At 40.8% G+C, this 11409-nt stretch overlaps 1 long non-coding RNA gene across 1 annotated transcript in view; it reads left to right on the plus strand.

Annotated features, from left to right (window-relative positions):
• LOC102371121 overlaps positions 1–9448 on the plus strand; it is a 21033-nt gene extending 11585 nt beyond the window's left edge. Inside the window, exons 2-3 of the long non-coding RNA XR_323559.1 lie at positions 7112–7230; positions 9268–9448. This is a non-coding gene — a long non-coding RNA (uncharacterized LOC102371121). The remainder of the gene's footprint in view (positions 1–7111; positions 7231–9267) is intronic.
• The last annotated feature ends 1961 nt before the right edge of the window (positions 9449–11409 follow it).

The raw sequence follows: 11409 nt of genomic DNA on the forward strand, positions 1-11409 counted from the left end.
CAGCCGAGGAAGGGTCAGGGAGTGGGGACTTTTTTTTTTTTTTAAAAAGAACCAGGATTTGGGGCTGGGTGGAGCAGCCAAGGCAGGGAGGAGGCGGGGAGGGGCAAGTGCTCAGGGGGGCTGGGGGAGCTGGTGGGGGTGCCCCCATGGTTCCTTCCTCCTCCAGCTTCCCCACCCTGCCCCCTACTTAATGGCACGGAGTCCAGTTCCAGCTCTCTAAATCTCTGATGCTTTCTGAATTGATTTGGACCTTTTTATTGGTCTCCTGATTCATTTCAGATTTGGAGATTTGGCTGCCAAATCTCCTTTGACTCAAATCAGCACCCGAAGTTTCACACAGCCCTAATGTCCCTGGCTTCCTGTTCAATTAATAACGTGATAGGAAGCCGCTACAAAGTGATTACATGTTTTGTGTAATCATAATCACTTTGTAGCTTATTCAACTTTTTATCATGCCAGCAATTGACTGAAGGTGTGTCTGGGTGACCACTCAAGACCTGAATCACACCTTAAGTGTAATGTGTAGATGGAGGCCTCAGTTAACATCTCTCCCTTGTGTATAGTTGATCTGATAAAATGTATTGTCAAAAAAAAAAAAAAAGGCTTGCTTCTATTGATTGGCAAGGCCTTTTCTGTGGTTAACTCTGAATGAATCTGAAACTCTAGATTTTCTTCTTTTTGGAGGTGGGGGAGGGGGTTGGTGGAAAATATTGTTACCTCTCCAGTAAGGCCCTACCTACAGGAAAATCAAGAATTTGAGCTCTGCCATGATTTGTGAAACTCGAGTCCTTGCATATTTTCACCACAGTATGTCCAACTAGGCAGAACATAAGCGTTTGTGGCTAAAATGATATTATTAAGGGTTAAATATGATAACTAAAATGTTAATTGTTTGTTGGTCGTGTGTTAGCACAATTGAAGCTTCAAATACAGACAAGCCATGGTTATGACAGGTTCTTAATTATAAGAGATCATTGTTTAAAATAATCATATTGATTTTTTTATGACTTATTTTATAAGTATATTATTTAGACTAGGCAAAGCCAGTTTGCATAATTGCAAACCCATAGTTCAAAAAGTTAACAACAATGGATTGCAAATTTGATACCCTCATAATACTTTTTCGTAGCAAGACAGAAGAAAGAAAAAGAGTGAAAACAAAGTAAGGAGTAGGCAAAGCAAAGGGACAAAAATGATAAAGGCAGTATAGACAGGAAGAGGTTTTAACATAGGCACAAAGGCCAGCCTTAATTTTAATGCAAATGGGACTTCAAGCCTTAATGTATATAGCGCATATTTTTCTTTACTTGGAAAATACAAGTGGAGTTTCATTAAAAATGACTCTGCGTTGTGGGAGGACTCTCCAAGGCATTGAAAAACGATTTAAACTTTTTTTAAAACTAGTTTTTGTGAACACAAAAAATAAGGGATGTAAACCTGGATCACCTTTACTATTTCTCATGGATACTTAGTGCACTATGTTGTTGGCTTGATTTCTGCCCTGAATAACATCCTTCACCTTCTTGTTCTTGATGTGTCCCTGCATTTCCCATGGAAAATAAAAATAATACTTCTCAAAGCCTTTGTTCTCAGTTTTAAAACACTGAACAATAATTAGTACTATACTTTCAATGCATGGCTAGCTTTAACATTATGTAATTTCTCTCATTTTATGCTGGGTCATGTAGGAGCCATAATAGCCCTTGGGCAACATGGAAAGACATTCTTTTTCAAGGAGAATAATTACGGGCACTGTTTGATGTAGGAACTTAGGACCCCTCCAGTCAGTTGCCTGTTAAGCTACAGGCCACTTGTGTAAGACTTTGGTAAGTCTCCTTCCCCTTTTAGCCTTCAGTTCCTCATCTGTTAAATGAGGATGATGGTACTTCTGTACTTCACAAGTGTGACTGGGGAGAGAGGCACTAAATCAGGTGCTTGGTACTCTGGTAAAAAAAGTATCAAATACAAGTACCTAACACTTACAAAAGCACCCTTGAAGAGGGATAAGCAGCTTGCTTCTGTGCATGTGTGCTGCTTGTCCCTGTTCCATGATGGATGTTTCTTTTGGAATACAGGACATGTCTACAAGAGTTCACCTGGCATTGCTTTCACCTGTATGTAGGTTTTGTTCCTCTCCACCCCTTTATAGGGCTGTACAGGAGAGATGAGGCACTCTCTGAGCAATCGCTAGGCAAAATTTCCTTTTGCCAACTGATATTCAGTTGACCCCCCTTCCCATTTTGCCCCAGCTCCTCTGGGATAGAATATCTGCCAAAAATCAACATAGCAAAAAATCCTGGAAAGGGAATCAGCAGGAGAACGAATGAAGTTTTCTCATACATGTATTTAGGCCAATGAATTGCATTAAACTTCCTCTTTCACCTCTAGTCCCAGCACTCCCTTTCCCCAGGATAGTGTCAAGGTTGAATGAATTTTCCTGTGTTGGCCTCATTGTTTCAGAGACCTGTTTCTCACCTTTAAAAAGACTTTTCACTTCCTGCTCTGCACAGACACGCCTTCTGAAATAATTAGTGGAAGTCTCAACTCTTCAGCCTTAGTCTCATCACAACAAAAAGGTCTTGCAGGACATAGAGAAAATTAATGCATGTTTCCACTGCTTAAAGTTCAAAGGGTGGGATTCATTTAGACATGACAGCAGTTTGCCAGTGTTAACCAAAGTGGTCGCTGATCAAAATAACTGAGCAGTGCTGATGACAAATTAGTTTTCTTCTAGGAGATAATGTGTTTACATGTAGAAGAATAGAAATAACTTGACCTCAGACAAAATATTGACATTTTGAAACAGACATCCTGGAAAAAAGGAAATGTAAAAGGACATTACTTTTTTAACATATAGAGCTAGGCAGAATTGCCATTGTTTTAATCCATAAAATTCCATCAAATAACTTTTAAACACAAGTTCAAGTAAAGACTAAAGAAATGGATCAATCCATACAATTAGATGTGTGTGTGGGAAACAGTAGAAGATGCTACTTGAACAAAATCAATTTTTTTGGAATTATATAACCGGGGCCTACCTAACCATCTTTATTATGGAACTTAGTTTTTCCTCCCATAGTAACTATTTTGTTCTTTCACTGAAAGTTCAAAGCACCTGTGAAAATATATTTAATGAGTATGCAAAAACAATTTATTTTGATTGCTTTAAGCATGGAAGATCCAGGACTATATTATTATATACTCCCTTTTTTAATCTGAATGGGAACATCCAAGTATCACTATATTGTTCATTCTTTACTTGACTGCTAAAGAATCAGGCCAGAGTGATACCTTAGCCTCCCAGCATATCTGCTTCGAAATGCTGTAATTATAGCACATAGGAGCAGACTTAATTAACCGAGTCTGTTGGAGCGTTCTAATTAGCATGCTCCAGCCAGCCTCCACGTCTTGTGCATCAGCATCTCTGCACTTCAAAATGGTGGCAGGGGCACTTTTTTAACTAAAGCTCATTGAAAAAGCTTTAGTTAAAGCACCCCTAGTGCCATTTTGAAGCATAGGGACACTGACAGAATATGTAGCCCAATTCATACATGGAAAAAACAAGGAGAACTCTGGTACCTGCTGTTATAGGAGCAGTTTTGGCCTTTTGAAAAAGAAAACAGATCACAAACAGGAGTATAAAACAGGACACTGCCAGCACTTTAATTAGAACGGCTCTCAAAGCTACTCTAATTAAAGCACCAACCTCTCACTCCTGAGCATGTATTAAAATGCCCTTAGAGACTAACTAGTTCAGAGCTAACTGGTTAGCTTTCATAAGTGACAGTCTACTTCTTCAGATGCTATGAATGGACTGGCTATTAAATAGAAGAGAATTTAAATATAAAAGATAAGGGGAGGGGGCACTAACGATGAGTGAAAGTGGGTTGTATAGGTCGATAGTGATAAACAAGGCAGTTAACCCACTGACAGACACAGCTAGCATAAAAATCCATAGTCCCAGTCAGCCATGCTTACACAATCAGCCTGTGGATGACTTCTTGTTCCGCAGTTTTACATTCAGGTTGGTTTTTAAAGTTTTTTGTTTCTAAAAACAGCTACTCTGAGGTTAAAGTGCTCTGTCGTGGGTGTTTGTCTATTTCTGAAATTAATGTCAAATCAGTCTCCATTCATTTTCTTTCATGTAGAGATTACCCTACCTAATATAGACAGTGAAGGGACACTGTAAGCAGGTGATGCCATATATGGTGCTGGTAGAAGAGCAGGTGAAATGAACCTCAGAGGTTATCCACGTTGTTTGGTCCAGTGATGATTTAGTCTGTGTTGATGAGGGGCACAGCTTGCATCTCAGTCTGTTCTGAGACCTAGATGTTGGGGGGCGGGGGTGGCAGAAGTTGCAGGATGCAAGCCCCCTGTACTGCCTTGAGATGTCCATCATTTTTTAGGAGGAGTTGGAGGTTATGTGTCAAAAATATTTGAGCTGTAGGTGATGGTCAGAAGGATTCTGTTGTCCTTGTGATAGGGTTTCATAGGGGCTGGAAGGGACCTTACAGGTCATTCGGTCCAGCCTTCCTGCACATGGGCAGGAAAGACTGCTGGGATCAGATTACCCAAGCAAGATGGACGTCAAGACACTTTTTGAAGATCACCAGGGTAGATGACTGTACCACCTCTGGGGGGAGCCAGTTCCAAGTCCTTAGCACTCAACTTGTAAAGAAGTTTTTCCTTGTGTCTCGTCTGAAGCACTCCTAAGTCAGTTTGTGCCCATTATTTCTTGTCCTCCCCTGGAGGGCCTTGGTAAATAGATGCTCCCCCAGGCCCTGATGTATGCCCCTGATACACTTATAGATTGCCACCAAGTCCCCTCTGACTCTTCTTGCCAGGCTCTGATCTGAGTTATTATGGTTTTGGGAGTGTATTGTAAAAGTAGGCCATGTTGATTGCTTAAATGATACAAATAGTTCTATTTCAGTCGCCATAAGAACTCTGCTCATGTTTCATTTTGAATTGATAATAGAGAAAAGGAAAAAAAACAAACACTTTAAAGAAGATGTACTTTGGAAAGGTTATTCTTGCTTGGTATACTTCTAACCATGGCTTTATTTTGTACTAGAGTAGGGTGGCATAGGCAGATGAAAAGTAATGCATTAAGCTAAAAGTATTTTGTACGCAGCCTCTAAAATGTAAGAAGGCTTTATTCTAAACAGAATAATTGGATGATAACTAGCAATCGTATAATCTTTAGATATTTTTTTTTTTTAAGGAATAATATCCAGTTTTTAAAGCAAAATGTTTTCCCTGGTAGTGCTTTACCTGTCATCTAGGAAAGCATTTGCCAGATCAAGACAAGCAAGATTAAGCTCTATAATGAGATTTTCCTAAAACTCTGAGGACAAGTGGTTCTCCATATGCAGTATGCCCTTGGTTTTTTGGACAGCATTTCAGTTTCAGAGAGGTAAATTTGACAAAAAAAGGATTAATATCTTTCCTTCATTTCCCGTGTGTACTTCCTGATACAGACAAAGTGGGTACTTTGATAGAATAAACATTCCTTCCATTTCTTCTTCCCACTCCTGGAATATCTGTTTATATCATTTGGGAAGAAGAATAATAGCCTACAGTGCTTTTTGCCCCAAGTTTTTTTCCAAAGCAACCCCCTCCCCCCATTTATATATTTAACCTGCTGCAAATGTTAAATCCATAGGAAATAATAATAAAACACTATCCAAAGAAACAAAGAACATGGATTCAGAAAGTCTCCGTAGGAGAAAGCATAATATATTGTTTGACAAGTGTTTATTGTTCATTTTAAACTATAGGCCACTGCAGCATAATGTACAGTGATTACCCTTTAAAAACGATTCTCTTTGATAACTAAATGCTTTATCATTATTCCTCCTAAGCCTGCAGCAAACACCTAGACTCATTATTGAAGACAAAACATTAAAAACAATCCTCTTTTTAAACAGTATGTCCATAAATTTCGCATCTCATTTTTCTTTTGAAGTTAATGGGAGAGAAGCTATCGATAAATTTTAACTTGCACATGAAAATGATGAAAGTCACTTTGTTCACATAAAAATAAAGAGCATTCAAACTGTTATGGTTTTTAAGGACCAATCCATAATTCAACTGCTCTGTGTGAAAGCCAAAATGGCATTCATGGGCAGAGGATATAGTGCTGTCTTTTATGCAACTGCCCAGTATTACTAGCTCTAGTTTATGTAAATCTACTCATTGTTTTTTTTAATGAGTGGGAAGGATTTGAAAAAGTGAGAGTTAATGTTTAAAGATGCCATAGTTTCCTATAAAAATGTTGTTGGTTTCCTAGGAAGCAACACTGTCATCTCCCAAGTTTGCTTAACTCTATGCTTGGCTAATCCCCACAAAACTAAAGAAACTCAGTGGTGGGTTGCTAATGCAGAGATGTGTTTCCAGGGGCAGGAAGGGAGAGGATGCATAATGAATTGTCTTTCTGCTCCCCACCCCCCGGGTCAATGTACATTGCTGAGATGTTGCTGTAGTTGTTTGTGCTCTTAGGCTGTGTCCAGATGGGGGCAGTCATGCAATACGTGGCATATGCATACCACATGTTCAGCTGTTCTCCATGCTGCAAGGGAGCAGCATGGGGGTCAGGAGTGTTGACTCCTGGATATCCAGGGGTCAAAAAAACCCATGCAAAAAAAAAATTAAATTGGGTGATGTATGTTGCCACAAATAGGGTGGTGTATGCTGCCCAAAACTGGAATGTGGCTGGCTGAAGCTGCACTCCAGCTGCCAGCCAGGCTCCGATTCGCACAATGGCCATAGCAGGTAAAGCTTCTGGGAACCTCCCCCAAGCTAGTTGTCCCCAGACCAGGTAAAGCTTCTGGGGACCTCCCATATATCCCACTGCTAATTGTCCCTGGGGAAACAAATGTCCATGGTCATGTGGATACAGCCTTAGTGCCTGTATGTCTCTTATGTTGAAATAATGATTCATTTTGTCATGTGTTTTGCCACAAACATGCTTCGATTTGTACTGCTGTTCAAAGATAGGATTAATATATATGGATCCAGAGTTCATGGGGAATGGTAACAGTCAACTATCACTTGGGATGGGAAAATATCTGTGGTTCCCTAGTGACTGAGGAAGTTTACTCACACCCAGATTTCTAGAGGCCCTGCACCATCAGAACTAACTAGAAGAGGGCAGGGGGAAACTGAATTCAGAATCGTGTGAACATAAGATGAAGACTGATAAAATGGATGAAGTAATGAACTATGAAGGTACATTTTTTCTCATTTGCTATGAGATGTTTTCAATTCGATGTTCATTCTATATACCCGGCAAGGTCACAGATTACACAAATGATTAAACAGTTTCTTGACTTTGTTTTGATTATTATAGCCTCCCCTACCTATAGGAAAGAAAGCACATGGGAGTTCTCTCTCTCTTTCTTTGTCTCTTTCTTTTTTGGAAGTGCTGTATTTGATTGTGGTTGTAACTAGGCATGTTCATTTAAAACATTTTATCACATTTTGAAGATGACAGTATTAGTCAGGGGTGAGGTTTATGGACTTTAAAGGATCAGTTCAGTACTGGCCACTTCTAGAGGAAAGATAACAATGAGATGTGAGGGTACAAAAATCCCTTGACTTGAATGTAGTTTACCTCTTATAGGATATGTCTATCACAAAGAATCCAAAGGTATCTTCAAACTAGTGTGGCTTCTGGAATCATGAGGTTCAACATGGGCTGGAAAACATGGTCCAAATCCTGGGTAAATTCTCAGGTATTTAGGTCAGGCTAAGAAACATTATGTGGTAGGTAGACTGGTGTATTGATACCAAAACTAGCTATTTTTAAGGTTAGCTTTTGGTTAGGCTTACAGAAGTTGTAATCGCACCTTCACATCATAGTGTAGATGCCACTATAGAGCTATAATCCACTAAGCCCCAACACCCTTGATTAACTCAGTGGTTGTGCCATGTATGTTGCGGGTCCAGATGCAGAACTAGTGACACTGGTGTAGCCCCACCAGTTCTTCACTGCTGTATCTGAAAAACCCAGCTCTATAGGCCAGGTACAGACATTACACATTTACTGCTATCAGTGATTGGAAACCTGTCTATACTTAGAACACAAAAGTTCAACACACAGACTGGTTTAAAAATGGCAGAACCTAGGCTAAGATGTACCTCTCCTCCACCAAAGGGCTAATGTGTGTTCTGTTCACTACCAATCTAAACTATACTGCTTACAGAAAATGTATAACTTGGATCGATTCCTCCTTGGGCTTTCTGAATGTCTGAACCTAGCCTTAGTCACTGAAAGATGTGAGGCTCTGCTAATTGTATACATGTGTTTGGTGGTCACAGGCAGGGAATACAAAGAACAAAAGATTGTTTTTTCCATGGAGGAAGAGTCTTCTGAATGATCTCTAGATAGCCTCCTTGTATCTTGCTAATAATGTTAATTTTTGAAAAAAAAGATCAGTTGGCATGTTTTAATAGCTCTGTTTTAAAGCATGTTAACTTTCTGTTTCCAAAAACAGTTCACTAAGGAAAAGTATGGCTCTGACTGAAAGGTGTCCTAAAGGAAAGGACCACATCTTCTTTCCGTTTTGTGCCATACAGCACAGCCTGTAAGGAACAATGCAATATGTTGGATGTCATACTTGTGAAGCTTATCAGCACTGTGCAATGAGATGTGAGCTGGCATTTTGCAGCAGAATTTGAAGATTAGGTTATATTTTGCATATCTTGATGTGCATTTCACTAATTCACACATATATATAATATGGCAGGTGCTCGGTGGGTATTTTCATGCCATCCAGACTACTCATGCAAGTTACAACACTGGTTTTTCATTGTCCTTCTGTTTTCTTTTTTGAGTTCAATCTGGAGAGAGCAAGTAAATTTTCCTGGACCTTCTTCTGAGTGAAATTTCAAAGAATAATCCTCAAAAAGCTTGCTTGGATCATGAGAGAACCCCTCAAATATGGAAATCCCTCTTGGATTATTATGGTTATTTGAGCTCCAAAATAGAACCACAAAAACTGCAAAAGGACTTGCTTTTATTGTATAAATGTTTTTCTGGGCTCACTCAAGTTGATCAGAGTTGTAGGCTGGCTTTTATTTTGGACAAACAAGTTCACCATCAATAATAAATTAGTTGACTTTTTCATGTTTCCTTCACATTATACTTTTAAAATCTAAAACTCCCTTTGCCACTTCCTTTCATTTATTTAGAATAAATGTTGTAATGATTAGGCAAACTATGTCTAGTATTCTAAGGAATTTTTGTTTCTCTCATGTTGCTAGGAGGCAGTTCATTCTTACAGAACAAAAGCCAGAAGATCTTGCAGATGGATGCTTCCCACTGGAATATAATGTCTTCTAGTATCAGTCATTAATAAACAATTTGACCATTGGGACCAGTAAATATGAATACTGCAGGATTGTATTTCCAAGAATTAAAAAGAGTCTATGATGCTTCTGTCACAACCCAAAGGGTGTGATTTTTGTTTTTGTGTGCTTCGGCACTGCTAAATTGTCCCCGCTAAATTGCAGCTTCCTTGCACGGTGGAGTTTTCTGCTGCAAAAGAGAACCCCAGTGCAAGGGAGAATTTCCCGCCAATTTGAAGCTTTCTTTGCAGGGTGCAATTCTTTGTTGCAGCACAGAAATGCTCGTTGCAAAGAGTTCCCGCCATTTGTATGCTAATTCGAGTCCCATTATTGGCCAGTTCTAAATTATTCACACGTGGCGGCTAGTGATTGGCTTGCTAGCCGTATAAGAGGCTTGAGTGGTTTCCGCCCAAGTTGGAGGACTCCACGAACAAGGGAGGAGGAGACTTCACGCTGTGTGAAGATCTCTAAGCTCTGCGGATCCTTACAGACCCAGCGCATTTCAAGTAGGCAACAGAGGTCTGATCAACCTCTAGCCTCTCCCCATCGCTGATAGATTCCCAGACGTATCCCTTCCCACGCGCAAGAGAACCGGACCCACGGAGCCTAGCAAACTTCGTGTGGATGAGTGAACAGGAGGACCCATGGAGCCTAGCAAACTTCGTGTGAATCCTTGACCGATCTCAGAGCTCTTCTGCCCGGGTTCGAGTCCTGCAGGTTTACTTTCCCGTCGCCAAAACCCTTTGCGACGTACCCTCGTATTTTCATCTTCCCGTCGCCGGAACCCTTTGCGACGTACCCTCGTGCCCTGCAGGTTCGAATTTTGTTTTCTTTCCTGTCTGTAACCACAACTTAAGCAAGTTTTCAGCCTGCACCACTGCCATCTCGGTTTAAGTAAACAATCTTTTAAACTACCGATACGCGTCTGTGCCTAATTCCAGCTCGACGGCCTTCCCTCTCCGACCCGGCGTGCCCGGGCTGCTGGCCACAGCCTGCGTGCAGCGCGAAAAGGGCTCGGGTCGCTCCCGGCCCGCACAGCTTCATGTGTTGTTTGTTGATATCTTATGCGGGGTAAACTGGGTTCATGACTGTTTAGCATATCTTAAAATAGACTTATTATGCTACTTCATTTTCTTTGTTTAAAGCAGGGAGATCAAAGACACAGCCTGTCAAAAATGACATGCCTCCTCTTTGACAGATCGTATTTCCTGCCTACTTCTGCTGGTCCCATGTGGGGCCAGCCCCTACATGCCAGATTCAGCACCCATTCTGACCAGTCTGGGGCAGGCACTGCATACAGTGCAGTCTCAGGTTGGTCTGGCAGGGAAGCACTGGAACTGACATGCATCTCTTGAGGGGTTGGGGGGGCTGCATGGGTCCCCTGAATGCCAATATCTGGTGCTTCCTCTGGCCAGTCTGGGACTCGCACTCCATGCAACATCTGCCGCAAACCAGCTAGAGCGGGAGACCCATACTGCATGGAGTGAGGAATGTTCATGGGCTGAGTCAGGCCCATGAATAGGGCTGGCCCCCAACTGTTTATCCAGCCCATGAACTGGTGTCACACTGTGTATTTAGATGATATGACCACATGAGTTTTGACACTCCCAGTGTAAAGTACATATTTAAGGATGGCAATGCAAAAAAAAAAAATGAAATGGTTATAAATGTTAAACTTGTTGATGCTGTGCAAAATCTGTATTGCTTAATGACATTGCATCAAAGAGATACTTGATAACATTTAGGCCATTTTGGGGTGGGGGGGAAAGATTTCATTTTAACAATTTGTTTTCAGCTTAACTGCATTTTGGGTACTGCACATCTATGAATGGTTAGTGAGATCACAAATGCAACCCTCTAAAGGTAACTGTGCTTGGCTCAGAGGCTCCCTTTCCTAATATCCCATTAGGACTCCTGAAATTCCCTAAGATGTTCTAGTAAAAGCCCCTGGCTTGGAACTCTTAGGAAGATGAAGTCCTCTTGTCAGAGAGGGTCTTTTGACTTTGGAAATAGGAGTCTCCAAGGAATAACAACTAATAGTTCCCGAGTTGGCATGCA

The sequence above is a fragment of the Alligator sinensis genome, unplaced genomic scaffold, assembly GCF_000455745.1.
Source record: "Alligator sinensis unplaced genomic scaffold, ASM45574v1 scaffold373_1, whole genome shotgun sequence".
NCBI lineage: Eukaryota > Metazoa > Chordata > Crocodylia > Alligatoridae > Alligator > Alligator sinensis.